The following is a 16,062-nucleotide window of genomic DNA, read 5'->3' as shown; positions in this document are numbered from 1 at the left end:
TGTTTGGTTCAAGAAATCTGCAGGGATTGTTGTTTCCCTGTCACGGTGTGGGAGGACAATCAACCCTGTCTGAAGTTGGCAGAGTCTGGGCAGTTTAAGGCCAGAACCAAACACCTAGGCATCTGTTTCCAAAATGGGTTTCAGAGTATCCAGTTAGGCTTGGTGAGATTTCAGTACTGTTCAAGCCAGAATAACCTGGCAGATGGGTTCATGAAACCTTGAGCTTTCAGCGTCATGGGGAGTTCTGTAAAGTTCTGTGTTTGGGGTAAGTGGTGAAACTTACGAGTCCCCAGCAGTGCAGGATGAGAGGGGTGTGATGGGGAATCAGAGCTTATATATGTGATGGGGAATCAGAGCTTATAGGCTTAACAGCTCAGAACCCATCGTCCTGCCTGTTCTGGGGAGGAGCTGTCTCCAACTTCTGTAGAAGCTGTTTCTTTGTTCTGTCTGACTTTCGCTTTTGCTGCCGAGCAAGGAAGCAAGATGCCTGCTGTCTCAGATGGTTTGTTTATTTTTACTGTTCTGCTGTAAATAAAGCTGTTAGTTTAGAACAACAGCGTGTGGACTCTATCTTCTGCAAGCTTACACACCAAGCGGCTAGCGCTGTGCACATTCTGGAAAAGTCCAGAAAGCTGAATGGAAAACAGGGAAGTGTGCCGGACTCCACAATACTTTGCACCTCCAAGGAGTCTTCACCCAACTGGTGGATTGGACCCTTCTGTGATGTAAATGTGGTGAACCAGTTCCATCTTCCACAAAGTTTTGCCTTAGCCTTTGTACTGGAACATCCTGGCATTTGGACTCTGCCCAAACTTCTCACAGGAAAAACTTTCCACTGCTTCCAACATCAGTGCCACCTGCTGGTTGCAGTGATGGTTGGGATGACTTGGCAGCCAACTCCCCTTGCTCCTCCTGCTTTGGAGATTTCACCCCCTGAACAGGAAACACCCCCCTCGTGCACTCTTCCTCCAAAAGCCTCTCTTTTGTGGAGCTTTCGGTTTCAGGAACACATCCCTGCATGCTCTGGGATACTGTTTCAGCTTTCCCCGGGGTGTAACTTCTGGCAGTCTGCTCAGCAGCCTCCGCCATCTTGCAGTGTTCATCATGTGATGCAGCTTTAATTCCTAGTATACCAGTCACAGAAAATTGCTGATGTGTTAACCAAGCTAAACCTGATGGATGCTAACCCTGTAGACACACCAATGACAACAAGTTATCAGGTAGATGACACGGAAGAAGCATTTTCTGACACTACACTGTACAGAAGTGTGCTAGGCAAACTAATATTCATTGCCAGATATTCAAGACCTGACATTGCACTTAGCTGTAACTTGCTAAGCAGACAAGTCAACAATCCTGTTAAGGATTGGAAAGCTCTGAAACGTGTAGCACGCTATTTGAAAGGCACTATGCATTACAGACTGACATTTAACAATTAGAAGTCTGATGGTCTTGAGATATTTGCTGATGCGAGTTTTGGAAGTGACACTACAGACAGGAAAAGCACGTCTGGAGTTTGCTATATGTACAACCAGGGTCTATTTGATTGGTCGTGCAAGAAGCAAACAACAGTAAGTTTAAGTTCTTGTGAAGCTGAACTGAATGCATTGTCTTATTCACTCGTGGATTGTGAATGGTTGTTACAGTTGTGTAAAGACACAAGAATTCCTGTCAAATGTCCAATCCAGGTTTATCAGGACAACAAAGCATGTTTGGCTTTTCTGACTTCTGAAGGTTGTAAGCAAAGCACGAAGCACTTTGAAGCTGAAAAGAGTGCTGGAACTGATTAAAGAATTTGGAGAAGTGGCAGGCTTTAAGCTGAACATAACAAAAACAAAAATGCTTGTTAAAAATGTAACTACAGAAGAAAAGGACGACTTAGAAAAAATATTGGGCCTGAAAATCTTTTCAAAAGCGAAATACTTGGGTATTTGGATCACCCCCAAGAACATAAACTTATTTCAGGATAATTACACCAAAACTTGGCTAGAGATTAGAAAAAACTTGGTAACCTGGAGTAAACTAAAATTAACATTTCTGGGTAGGATTTCCATTATAAAGATGAATGTGCTTCCAAAATTAATCTTTTTATTTCAAATGATTCCGATACTGGGTGAAGCAGGTTGTCTCAAGATATGGCAAAGAGAAATTTCCAAATTTCTGTGGGAAGGGAAGAAACCTAGGATTAAACACCTGGTCTTAATAGACATAAAAGAGAGAGGAGGTTTTTCTCTACCCGATCTAAAACTTTACTACGAGGCAGCCTGTTTCACCTGGCTAAAAGATTGGTGCACATTGCAGGATCTGGACCTCCTGGACCTGGAAGGTTTTGACAACCGTTGGGGATGGCACGCCTACCTAATATATGGAAAAGCGAAAATTCATAAAAATTTTACCAACCATATAATAAGAAAGTCACTCTTTGCTGTATGGGAAAAATATAAAGACCTGATGGAGCCTAAAGTCCCGTGGTGGACTTCTCCAGTAGAAGCCATAGCAGTAAAACGGAAAAATACTCAGGAAAGCTGGCCAACATATAAAATACTTCTAAAAAATGAAGATAACCAAATAAAATTTAAAAAATTTGAGGAAATAAGAGAACACATTTCAGACTGGTTCCAATACCATCAGTTACTTGAAAAATTTAAATCTGACAAACAAAAGGGGTTCTCAGTAGATATTTCCCGATTTGAATCTGATCTTGTAAATTCTAAAAGAAAAACTTTCCAAAACTTACCGACTCCTCCTTGACTGTCCAGTCAAGGAGGAGGAGGTAACAGTGGCAATGGTGAGGTGGTCCCAGGATTTTGGCCATTCAATAACCATGGCCCAATGGGAAAATTTATGGGAAAACTGTTACACGATTAGAGAGAACTTTCAAAAAATGCATCATCGATGGTATCTAACACCATGGTAACTTTCGAAAATGTATAAAAATGTGTCAAGTAATTGTTGGAGATGCGGAGACTCAGGAACATTCTATCATATGTGGTGGACATGTAGGAAAATACAGGTATTCTGGGAGAGTATACATGCAGAACTGCAAAAAATGCTAAAGATCTCTTTCAATAAAGAGATTCCCAGGCCTACCTCCTGGGAATAACAGATTTGGATATTCCACAAAAGAGGAAGGGTATCTTTTTATATGCGACGGCGGCAGCAAGAGTTTTGATCGCAGCAAAATGGAAGAGTAATGAAATCCCCTCTATACAAGATTGGATCCAAAAGCTGACAGAATATGCCGAATTAGATGGTTTATCAGAAAAAATAAAGAATAAATCAAAACAGGAATTTGTTTCTAAATGGGAGGTTTTCAAAGAATATCTGAAAAATAAATATAGTAGTTTAAATTCAGTTGCAGCATTCGAGGAACTTCAGTAATAGTTGCTAGGTAGATAGAAGAAATTAGATTTATTGAAAATAAGTTTAATTATGGAAAAAACGTGTATTGGCAATAAGTAATATGAATTTGAAATATGGAACAGACGGGAAGTTGGGTCTTTAGTGTTAAGACCAATAGATGTTTTATTGTTTGCCAAGAAAATTATGTGTCTATGGTTATTTTTGTAATTTGTGTGTAATTTGGTATTTGTGTTTTTTTGTGTGTTTTTTCCCGTGTTGTATAAATAAATAAATTAAAAAAAACACACAATAAGTTTAAGTTCTTGTGAAGCTGAACTGAATGCATTGTCTTATTCACTCGTGGATTGTGAATGGTTGTTACAGTTGTGTAAAGACACGAGAATTCCTGTCAAATGTCCAATCCAGGTTTATCAGGACAACAAAGCAAGTTTGGCTTTTCTGACTTCTGAAGGTTGTAAGCAAAGCACGAAGCACTTTGAAGCTGCAACATGCTAGAGAATGTGTTCAGAAAGGACTCATAACGGTGTCCTACATGCCAGGTAATGAAATTCCTGCTGATTTATTGTCCAAGGTTGTTCCGAAGGATCAACACTGTACCTATGTACAGAAATTGGGTTTGTACTGATAATGTACTGACACACTGCCCAGTGGTGTTCACAGAAAGGGGGAGGATGTTAGTTTCTGTTTCTCACTGTGCAGCTGTGCGGAGTCCCAGGACTCTGTTTACATTCCAGAGACCTTGCAGTCTCACGGGAAAGGGAGACGGGATGTGATGTTAGTGGTTTCCTGTTTCCTTTGTTCCTTAGTTCCTTTGTTCAGTTGCTCTCTGCTTTCATAGAGAGAGGATGTCTTTTCTGTTCTGCGTAGTTTAGAAATAAAACTTTTTACAATGTAGCCAAACCTCTCGTCTCTCCCCTGTGCTGGGAAGCCTGCTGGATAGAATGTGCTTGAGGCCTCATCAAAGGCTCAGGTCATTAAACACGTCGGAGGCGATTTCAAAGGCTCAGCTCGGAGGAAGATGAGGCCTTATCGGCTTGGCCGAGCGGAGATTCCGACAAAGATTCACAAAATGTTTAGGGGTATGCGTACCCCTGAGTACCCCCAGAAATAAAGCGCTGGATCTAACCATCATCTTTCTTTTTCCTTTTACAAACATTTTATTGGTTTTGAATGAATCATAGAATCATAGAGTTGAAAGGGACCCCAAGGGACATCTAGTCCAGCCTCCTGAATGCAAGAAACTCTGCTAAAGCATTCATGACAGAATGAACCACGCACATCACAAACACAATAACAACAGTTATGTAGAAGTGCCCACGTACTGTTCGAGTAGGAACCAAGACGGGTGACCAGTAAATGAATAAATGTTTGCTCCCAGCATCTAGTGCTTAAACCAAAGGGAAGTACAATCTCCATATTGATGCACTGGGGTGGGGGTGGGGAGACTGCCTGTCTAAAGGAAGAAGAAGAAGTGGACGATGAAGAGGAGGAGTTTGGATTTGATATCCCGCTTTATCACTACCCTAAGGAGTCTCAAAGCTGCTCACAATCTCCTTTCCCTTCCTCTCCCACCACAAACACTCTGTGACTAGCCCAAGGTAACCCAGCAGCTGCATGTAGAGGAGCGGGGAAGCGAACTCAGTTCACCAGATTACGAGTCCACCGCTCTTAACCACTACACCATGCTGGCTGATGTTGTTTAATTCCTCTTTTTTTTTGTTAGAGTGTATATTAATTTCCCAATAAAAAACATCCAATTAACATAAAAATTAACATATCAAATCATAATCCAATTAAAATAAAAAACTAAAATAAAAAAGATCAAATTGTCTTCCGAATTGTAATTTTGATTTTACGACTTCCCATAGCCTGAACTTCGAAGCATATCCAAATCTCAGTCCTGCCTCTCGTTTCATTCCCCTTCTAACAACTATGTTGTGTTGTGTCAAATGTCCATACAGGTTTATATGCCATCTTTGATCAATCCAGCCTGCAGTTGTTGGTCCATCCTGAAGCTCCAAATGCCTCATGGAATCATAGAATCATAGAGTTGGAAGGAAACCCCAGGGGTCACCCAGCCCAACCTCATGCATTGTTGGAATCGCTGCTGGTGGATGGTCCTCCGACCTCTGTTTAAAAATCTCCAACAAAGGAGAGTCCACCACCTTCTGAAGGAGTCTGTTCCCCCATCAAATTGCTCTTACTGTCAGAAAGTTCCTCCAAATGTTTACTTGGAATCTTCTTTCATGCCATTTGAATCCAACCTTCTGGAGAAGCAGGAAATAAACTTGCTCCATCTTCCATGTGGCAGCCGTTCAGATAGTTGAAGATGGCTATCATATCCTCTTTTCCAGGTTAAACACACCAAATTGCCTCAGCCATTCCTTATAAGGCTTGATTTCCAGTTCCTTGGTCTTCTTGGTTGTTCTCCTGGTATATACATTCCAGAGTTAGATAAAAAAAGATTCACACACTTTCTGATAATGAAGTCCCTCCTGCTTCCATAAAAAATTGCCTAAAAAATCATACCTGAGCTATCTGGAGTCAACTGGATTCATAGAGGTTATTATAAGATGGGTCAGCATCCCTCAATAAGGTCCTGAACATAGAACAACCCCCTGGATGTCCACCCCTTCTACTGGAGATATTTGTTTTGATCATGAAAATCCAGAAATGGAATTAGTGGAGATTTCTGAGGACCTACAGTATTCCTCCATCTCTTCCATGTTTCTCAGGTTGCACACAGAAATGACATATTTATATTGTTCTGTATGTAATACTGTAATAGACTGCTTTAACAAATGATGGTCAAGTTTCTTTCCTAATTTTAATCATATCTCTGGCCTAATAAAATCTGGAACTTTTGATGCCATGTTATTCTGGGTTTCCAGTCCTGAAAAAGCAGGGATTTATTCAGTGGTGGTGACCCTTTTTCAGCCTCAGGGCCATGTTTTCTTATCAAAAGCTTTCTGGGAGCCACATCCCAGAGGTGGTTGTGGCAAAATGGGTGTGGTCAGACATATACCCCTCTTCATCCAGGCAACCAAGAACAGTTGTCATAGTTCCAAGACAGATGGCAGCTGGGTAAAATCACTTGGGGAGAGTGCAGAATGGGGCCAATGAGGGATGCGGCCTGGGCAGGGTCCTGAGGGCAAGACAGAGCTGCCAGAAGGCCTGTACAGTGGTACCTCTGGTTATGAACGCTTCTGGTTACGAACGCTTCAGGTTACGAACTCCTCTAACCCAGAAGTCGCTGCTTCTGGTTGTGAACTTTGCCCCAAGATGTGAACAGAAATTGTGCACAGGAGGCGTGTGCACAGTGGGAGACCCCATTAGTGAAAGCGTGCCTCAGAATAAGAGGCTTAAGAACGGACCTCCGGAATTTCCCCTTTAACTGGTTTTTACTAGTCTTGTGGTCAGTTCCCATTCCTGTGCATGTTACACTGGCCTCACTTATGAATGGGCCTAACCAGGGTCTTTTTCCAGCCAGAACTTGCTGGAACTCAGTTCTGGCCCCTCTTGGGTGGGTGCCATTGCCACTCTAAGAAAACGAGTTGCCCTAGCTCAGTTCCCCATTCTTTTAAAAAATAAAAATCAGACCATTTATACTCATCAATGCATACAGGTATCACACTGTTTTATTCTCTGCCTGCCAACCCACCTATATGGTATTCCTGCTCTGCCCGTTACAGGATTCTCAGCTGTGAAGCTGTTGTCTCTTTCAAGCTACCTTCTGTTCCACTCTTCCCAAGTCTGCTGGAGATGTAGAATGATAAAGAATCTGAAGCCTGGAGGTGGGATTGGGTTCCGCTCTCCACAGTCCCCCTGACTCTGTGAAGCGATGCTCCAGGTCTGGGCAGTTTGGATGCCATGGGAATTGGGATGGAGCAAAGCTCTTTCTACAGTGAAACAACCCCACTGAGATGTCCACCCTAGCACCTCCAGAGAAACACTATAAATGCTGCTTTCTGATCAGCCAAGTGGAGTCAGATCTGAGGGATGCTCCTCCATCCACAATGCAGCTGCCAGTAGACCTTTGACTCTGTGGCTCAGCAGAGCACACCTTGCTGTGTTAATCTGTAGGTGAGCTGGCAGAAAGGCAAAAGTCAGGCTGTCAGTTCCTCACAAAGGGAGGGTCTCTCCACATCCGAAAGTGCAGAGTGGGGGGCAAGAGGGCAGGTCTGAGTCCCTGCTCTGGTTCTCTCCAATACTCACCCCTGGGGGAGGGATGTGCAACCGCAGCACATCTGCAAAGAGAAGGACATGGGGACAGGTGAGTCCGTCCCTGAGCACCTGGCAAGGCTATTCCAAGAGTTTTCTCCTGGGTTCCAAGCCCTACTGCAGGGGAGGAGGGACATCCCAAGCCATGGGGGCCAATCCTGGCCTCCTTCAACCAGAATGTGGCTCCCCAGGTCAGGGACAGGCAAACTAAGGGTTGGGGGCTGGATGCGGCCGAATCGTCTTCTCAATCCGGCCCGCGAATGATTTGGGGATCAGCGTGTTTTTACATGGGTAGAATGTGTGTTTTTATTTAAAATGCATCTCTGGGTTATTTGTGGGGTATAGGAAATGGTTCACCCCCCCAAAAAAAATTTTAGTCTGGCCCCCTACATGGTCTGAGGGATGGTGGACCGCCTCACAGCTGAAAAAGGTTGCTGAGCCCTGCCCCAGGCTTACAAGATGGTCAATATCCAGTTCCACTCCACCCTTTTAAAATTTAAATCTCAAAACAGATCCCAACTTTCAGAGCATGTAAATCACATGAGTGGAAAGACCCCTGCTCCACTCACAGAAATAGGACTGTACTTCCTTCTCCCACCTTTAAAGTAAACGTCTATGTAATGAAACCGAATTGATCCAAGTCTGCCTTCCTCCGCCAACCTCAACTTTGCTCTTCAAGCCAAAAGACAACCCTGCCCGTCCCCGAGTGAAACCCCCTGGCCTTTCATTGGTAGAGCCTCCACCATGCTAGTGGCGTTTACCTCAGCACAACACAGGGACTGACTGACTGGGCGGCGAGATGCTTTCAGCCTCGGACACTTGGTGGGTTCTGAAATGCCTGTACAGGCCAGATTCACGACCCTGGAGGGCTGGATTCAGCCCGTGGGACATAGTTTGAGGACCCCTGGCCTACACTGACTGGCAGCAGCTGCCCAGAGTTTCAGGCAGGGATTTCGTCCAGCCCTTGCAGGAGATGTCAGGGGTTGACCCTGGGACATTCTGCATGCCAAGCAGATGCTAAAGGGCTCCTGATATTTCACTAGCCTTTCAACGTTATGCTATTAGCAACCGTGGATATTCCACCTGCCTCTTTCAGAAGAAGAACACTCACATGATCAATTTAATTAATTAATTAATAATTTATTTATACCCTGCCAATCTATTGCCAATTTACTGTATTGTAAAATACAATAGTCCATCAAACATTAAAAGCTTCCCTAAATATAATAATAACAACAACCATCCATTTTCAGTCCATTGAATTAGCAATTAAGCATTTCTGGACAAGGGAATGGCATACATTTGTATATTAGTATAAAAAGCATGCATAGGAAAATATTACTCATTTATGACGAGAATGGGATTTATTTATTATGAACTTTGCTTGGTTCCTCCTTGGTAGCCAGCGCCATAGTTTCAGCAGGGCTAGAAATCAGGACCCGCTGCCTTGAGGGACATCTAAGAGCAGTTGGGCAGGAGAAAGGTCTCCCTTGGGAGGTGGGGGACTCTCCTTCCTTGGAGGTTTCTCAGCAGAGATCGGACGGCCATCTGCCATGGATGCTTGAGCTGAGATTCCTGCATTGCTGGGGGTTGGACTAGATGATCCTGGGATCCCCTCCTCTCTCTCCACTCCTGAATTCCAGGAGGAGCTTCCTTGCCTCCTGCAAAGCCCTTTTCCCTGCAAGCTCTTCCTCTGGTTTCTGGCCAAGGGAGGGAGATGCTCAGAGTCCAGCCAAGAGCCTCACCCCCAAAAGGATATCTGGGCATTGGCGGAGCCAGGGGGGCAGCTGCCCCCCGAATGAATAACAAATAATAAGATTATGAGTTTCTGCCAAGCGAGAGAGGGCTGAGCAGGATGGACTCTGCATTGCAAGAGTTAAAGGGAACCGAGCTACCTTCCTAGAGAGGACAGGAAGCAAGGGGGGGCCAGGTCCTCCAGCTCCAAGCCCCCCCCCCCCAGTCCTTTCCTGCTTTGGTGTCTCTCCTGCAAGGGCTGCCTCGCTCTCCCCTCCTGGGATCTGGTGAGTCTCCTCTCTCTCCCCCCAGAGGGTGCAATGGGGAGAGGGGGGGTCCCAGGGCTGCAGCAGGGGAGGGGGCCTGGGGGGCCTGATCTGCTCCTGCAGGGGGGGGACACCCCAAGTCAGGGAGGAGGAGAGGGTCCAGCCAGGGAGGGGCCAGGTCTGCCATGCTCTCCTTCCTGGAGATCAGAGGATCCAAAACTCATTTGGCCCCCCGCCCCCCCCCCCCGCTTCAGAAAAGATCTCCCTTCTTTAAACAAAGGAGTCCCTGGGACTTTAACTCTGTGTGACGTCGCTCAGCCTCATTGCACAACGGACGAAAAATGTGCAAATGGTTTTCCAAAGCTGGACGAGGAGGTGGACTAGCCCCCCCCCAAAAAAAAAGGTGGGAGAGAAAGGCCAGGAATAAGGAGAGGGATCCCAGCCCAGAGTCTGGCTGCTGCATTGGGGACCAGTTTCCCAGTGTCTCCTAGGGCAGCCCCCCACGGAGGCCACTGCAGCAATCCCCTCGCACCCAGAGCAGGGCATCCCAGGACCACATCCTCTCTGTCCCAAAGGGATTGTTGCTGGCAAAGCAGCCGGAAATGGGCGCTGCTTCTCACTGAGCCTCCAGGGACCTTGGAATCAGTGGCTGTGTGTGTGTTAAGCTATCTAATAGAATAATCATAATAAATTGCCAGCCTAAATTTCAAGAGAGATGTCTTTGGCCCACTTGGCCCTCAGGGGGTTGGCCAGAAACATACCTGGCCCTCAGAGCAAAGAAAAAGGGACCCCACCCCAGGAGTCTGTCTTGAGAGTGGCAGAGAGTCCAAGTGCAAGAAAAGGAGACAGAAGCAGGGGAATGGGGGTGGGGGGAGCAACTTCTGAGGACCCCCGGATGAGGAACCCCACTAGAGCCAAGCATTCATTTCCCACAAGATACAAATGACTTCCTCGTCAGTCAGGTCTGACTTCATGCACTGACTGGAAAGCAGCAGAAACCAGGTTGATTAATCTCACAGAAATCCCTTCAGTTGCCTCCACAATTTGCATTGCTAGAAGGCTAGAGACATATTTCTTCTCCTCTTACTCCTCTTTCCCCCAAAAAAGATAGCCAATGGTCTGGGATGTGGTGCAGTCCAGCCCTAGTTCCCAGCAAGACTCATCCATGCTTCCTCAAGGAACCTTTTTCTTCTCCTGACCTACAAATTCTGTAACAGAACAATGTATTTGCTTTGTAGGATTTGCTAGAGCTTCCCATTCAGACAGACAGAACTTGGCAGAAGACCAAAGGGTTCCTTCCGATCTCTCAGAGGCTTCCTGAGAGCACAGATGGATGAGCAAGATTCAGCTGGCCCTGGAGCAGGAAGAGGCCATGACATCCAAACCGGGAGCAGTGGGGGATTCTGGGAGAACTCTGTGCAGAAGATCCTGGGTGAGGAGGACACCCTCCGCTCAGAGGTGCAGAGCCAGCAGTTGAGGCAGTTCTGCTTCCAGGAGGCCAAGGGACCCCGAGAGGTTTGCAGCCGACTCTACCACCTTGACCGTCAGTGGCTGAAGCCAGAAAGGCACACGAAAGCTGAGATGCTGGACCTGGTGATCTTGGAGCAGTTCCTGGCTGTCCTTCCACCAGAGATGGAGAGCTGGGTGAGGGACTGTGGAGCGGAGACCAGTTCCCAGGCGGTGGCCCTGGCCGAAGGTTTCCTCTTGATTCAGGCAGAGGAGAGAAAGCAGGTGAGAGAGACTTTCCTCTGGATACTCCCAAGGGGCTCCAAATAGGACGGAGAACATCCCATAATGGTCTGCTGATGGACCATCCTTTTTCTGGGAAAGCATCCATGGAATGAGATCTAACACCCTTTAAGTCTTTGTCATTCTCTTTCTAACATTTCTCACCATTCATTCTCTGTTTTGAATCTTTGTTGCTCTTTCAGGAAAACGATCATTTTGCAGAAATGGACCTGGATTCCTGTGAGGCAGAGAGACCTCCGTTGGACACCAGAGTGAGGCCACTGGGTAAGGAGGAAGGTGGCATTTCTCTGTTTGGTCTATTCTGTTGGTTTTCCAACTCATCTAGGGGTTCTTTTCATCTTGTTTTGGGGGGAAACAGTTGGGAATAAGGGTCCAGGGGACGGGAGATGTATTTCTGCACAAATAAACATATGAAATGGGCACAAACATCAAAATGCACTCAGCAGGTTAGACTTCCTCAAAGGCCCATCTGTAGTTAGAGATGCCCTGTTTCCCCTGTGAGAGATGCAGGCACTCCTGGCGTCCTGCTTACTTTTTTTCTCTTGCAGGTGGCAGAAGGATGCCGGCAAGACCTCCTGATCTGCCTTTTCATGGGGGCAGAAGGGAAGCAGCGGCTGTGGAACCAGATCAGGTCAGGGGAAGCTGCCTTGTGGGGACAGAGGCCGAGGGATGGAGCAATGTCATGGACTGGTTAGGCACAGAGGAATGGTGGGAGGAAGCAGCTGGGGAACCAGGAAGGGAAGACGGCTCAGAGCTGAAGGAGTGGAGTTGGAGGGAGGATGAGCTGTCAGAGGGAGAAGCCTGGGAAGAGGAGGTGTCAGAAGCTGAAGGGGTTGTAGGGATCAGGTGAGATTGCTATGAGGAATTATAACAAATATAGAGTAAGCCATCTTTGTCAGCAATGAAAGCATTGCATTGACTGGGTATAAACTATTTTGATATGATTCTTGATCAATCTACAACTCTGCATCTCTGGCCATTTCCTCTGCTGGCCATTTCTCTTGTCACGTACACAGCCCAGTTGCTTAGACAGGCAGGCATCCTGGGCCATAAAGATAGTGGGCAAGTTTCTTTGATGTAGGATGTTAATCTTAGTGCCAGGAAGCAGATCTCACATGAAGGTGATAATGATTGCTGTCCTCCTGGCCATCCTTATCACAGGTATTGCTTGTTTATCACCTCCGGGGTTGCCAAATGTCTTATTTGTAGTTCTGTTCTTTGTTTGCCTCGTGCTTAATTAGTTATGGTGGTTTAACTTTCTCCCCACGTGGGTTTGTGGAAATGCTCAGAAGAAATCTGATTGGTTCTTACGAACACTCTCTAAAAAGTTCTTTTGTGAATAAAAACTACCTGGGCCAGGGACTGCACATGGACAGAAGAAGAAGAAGAAGAGTTTGGATTTGATATCCCGCCTTTCACTCCCTTTAAGGAGTCTCAAAGCGGCTCACATTCTCCTTTCCCTTCCTCCCCCACAACAAACACTCTGTGAGGTGAGTGGGGCTGAGAGACTTCAGAGAAGTGTGACTGGCCCAAGGTCACCCAGCAGCTGCAGGTGGAGGAGCGGAGACTCGAACCCGGTTCCCCAGATTACAAGTCCACCGCTCTTAACCACTACACCACACTGGACAGACACAGAGAGACACGATTATACGCACCCTTCCCAGAGCATTGGATCCAAACTACAAGAAAGAAGATTCCACCTAAACATTAGGAAGAACTTCCTGACAGTAAGAGCTGTTCGACAGTGGAATTTGCTGCCAAGGAGTGTGGTGGAGTCTCCTTCTTTGGAGGTCTTTAAGCAGAGGCTTGACAACCATATGTCAGGAGTGCTCTGATGGTGTTTCCTGCTTGGCAGGGGGTTGGACTCGATGGCCCTTGTGGTCTCTTCCAACTCTATGATTCTATGAGTCTATGAGTCTTGCTGATTCAAGTCTCTGTGTGTATTCTTATTAATCAGAGTTCAATCCTTCCTTTACTTTGTGAACGCAACAAGGGGCAACAGGGCTTAGTGAGCTGGGAGACTCTGTGGCAGAATGCAGTCCAGAACCAGAGGCAGAAGAGGAAGGAGGCAAGTGGGAGGAGGGAGGTCGAGAGGCAGAGATGAGTCAGGAGAAGGAGGAGCCACCAGGGGCTCCCTCTCCATCCGCCAGAATCCACCCTCCCTGCTTGTCTCTCAGAGCCAGGAGACCCCCTGCAATGCAGGAATCTCTGCTAGATCATACAAGACAGATGACCATCCGAATTAGGCTTATCTCATTTCTAGACTGATCACTGAAAGCAAAAATTGGTTTCTAAGCAGTGGACAAATGAGAACAAGTAGTGGTCTGGATTCACCTAACCAGCCCCATCAGCTGCAAAATGGGGCCTGCCCCCCATTTCTCCCCTCCCCCTCTCCATGCCCCAATGAACCCCTTGAATTTGGCTCTAGGGCATTGGGAAGGAACCTTCCCAGAACAGCACAGGAGAAGAGGAGAAAGTGGATCCTTCCATCTGCCCATCTGAGTAGGCAGAATGACTTGGAAAACACAAGGTGGAGTACCAACTATTTGCACAAAGACGAATACCCATAATTAAAACGCAGAATAAAATAAGCATCCATAAATAAAATGTGCAGCAAAGCAATCCTATTGAAACAACACCGCAATTAACAGGAAGGAAACAACAGAGCGTTGTGTAGCAGATCATATTTCTGCTGTCTCAGAGGAGGACATTTCCCTTTTTCTTTTAGGGTCCAGTGTGCTTTGAAGATGTCGCTGTTTGTTTCACAGACGAGGAGTGGGCGTTCCTGGATCCTGACCAGAGAGCTCTGCATAAGGACGTCATGGAGGAGAATCGTGGGATCGTGGCCTCTCTTGGTAAGCCTCCCTGTGGGATCGTCCTATCTGCCTGGAAATTCAAAAAATACCTCTATGCGACCAACCTCATCTATTTTCACAGAGCTCAACCGTGGCCCCTATAACACCTGGGAACATAACACCCCCCCACAATATACAGTAACTTACAGTTTTTTCTTTGAACAATCTTGCTCAAATTATTCCTTTTTCTTCCATGATTGGGCTGGCCTGAACTGTTAATTTCTGTGTGTTGCCACTGTGCAGTGCTCTTGGAGTCACAAGACTCTGTTTACATTCCAGAGACATTCCAGACTGTTGGAAGTCTCACGGAAGACAGGAGATGGATGTGATGTTACTGGTTTCCTGTTCCTTTGTTTTTCAGTTGCTCTCTGCTCTCACAGAGAGAGGATGTATTTTTTTTCTGTCTGCATAGCTTAGCAATAAAACTCTTAGCATGTAGCTCATATTTCTCGTCCTTCCCTGTGCTGGATACTCTGCGTAATGGGGGGAAACGTGCCTGGAGTCTTATCAGAGGCTCAGGTCGCTAATTATCGTTGGAGGGTAATCCGAAGGCTCGACTGGAGGAGTTGCTCAATCGAACGCAACTCTGACAAGAACTGCCCAGGCCATCTTAAATGTCAGCTTCATAATTGTTAGGAAAGATAAGTTGTGAAGTTTAGAGCTTATAAGGTTAACAGCTCAGAATGTCCTGCATCTGGGAAGGAGCTTTCATAACAACCGGGAAAGCTGTTTCTTCGTTCTTTCTGACTTTCGTTTTCTGCTGAGACAAGGAAGACGCAATGTCTGCATCTTCCGATGGTTTATCTTGCTGTACATACAATAAAGCTGTTATTTTAGAGGAACAGCAGTGTATTGGACTCTGTGTTCTGCAAGCTCTCACACACAAGCAGCACTCGCTGTGCCGCTCTGCTACAAGTCTGGGAATTCTGGAGCTGTGGAAACGTACAGTGGTGCCCCGCAAGACTAATGCCTCGCAAGACGGAAAACCCGCTAGACGAAAGGGTTTTCCGTTTTTTGAGGCGCTTCGCAAGACGAATTTCCCTATGGGCTTGCTTCGCAAGAAGAAAGCCCATAGGGAAATCTCCGGGGACCTCTTTTAAATGCTGGCGGTGGGGAGCAAAGCCTTTCCCCCCCCTGCCGGCCTTCAGAAGAGGTCCAGGAAGGCCGGCGGGGGCCGAAAGGCTTTGCTCCCCACCGCCAGCATTTTAAAAGCGGTCTGGGATAGCTGGGAAGCGCTTCCCGCTATCCCGGACGGCTTTTGAAGGCAGGCGGGGGCCCCTGCCTTCAAAAGCCGTCCGGGATAGCGGGATAGCCTTTTGAAGGCCCCTGCCTGCCTTCCCGGGAGAGTGGAGAAACGCGCGTTTCTCCGCTTTCCTGGACGGCTTTTGAAGGCAGGCGGGGGGGGGGGAGCAAAGACTTTCGCCCCCTGCCGGCCTTCAGAAGAGGTCCTAGACCTCTTCTGAAGGCAGGCGGGGGGCGAAAGTCTTTGCTCCCCCCCGCCTGCCTTCCTGGGGGCTTAAAAATCGCCCTGGGACAGCGGAGAAGTCCGCTGTCCGGGGCGATCTTAAAATGCTGCCGCCCGCCAGCATTTTAAAAAAACCCGGGACAGCGGAGAAGTCCTCTGCTGTCCCGGGGTTTTTTAAAATGCTGGGGGTGGGAAGAAAAGCCCTTGTCCGTCCCCCCAGCCTTCAGAAGAGGTCGGGGGACAGATTGTCCCCGGACCTGGTCTGAAGGCGGTTTCCATAGGAACGCATTGATTGATTTTCAATGCATTCCTATGGGAAACCGTGCTTCGCAAGACGAGAAACTCGCAAGACGAAAAAACTTGCAGAACGAATTAATTTCGTCTTGCGAGGTACCACTGTACCGGACAC

General features: G+C 46.8%; 1 protein-coding gene across 3 annotated transcripts in view; it reads right to left on the bottom strand.

Moving 5' to 3' along the window:
- Positions 1–16,062, bottom strand: part of LOC310843215 (uncharacterized protein) — a 292,631-nt gene that overhangs the window by 133,562 nt on the left and 143,007 nt on the right. The window lies entirely within an intron of this gene.

The sequence above is a fragment of the Podarcis gaigeae genome (assembly GCF_964106915.1).
Source record: "Podarcis gaigeae genome assembly, chromosome: 4".
NCBI classification, from domain to species: domain Eukaryota; kingdom Metazoa; phylum Chordata; class Lepidosauria; order Squamata; family Lacertidae; genus Podarcis; species Podarcis gaigeae.
The sequence above is the reverse complement of the archived record's forward strand: the minus strand, read 5'-3'. Positions and strand labels throughout refer to the sequence as shown.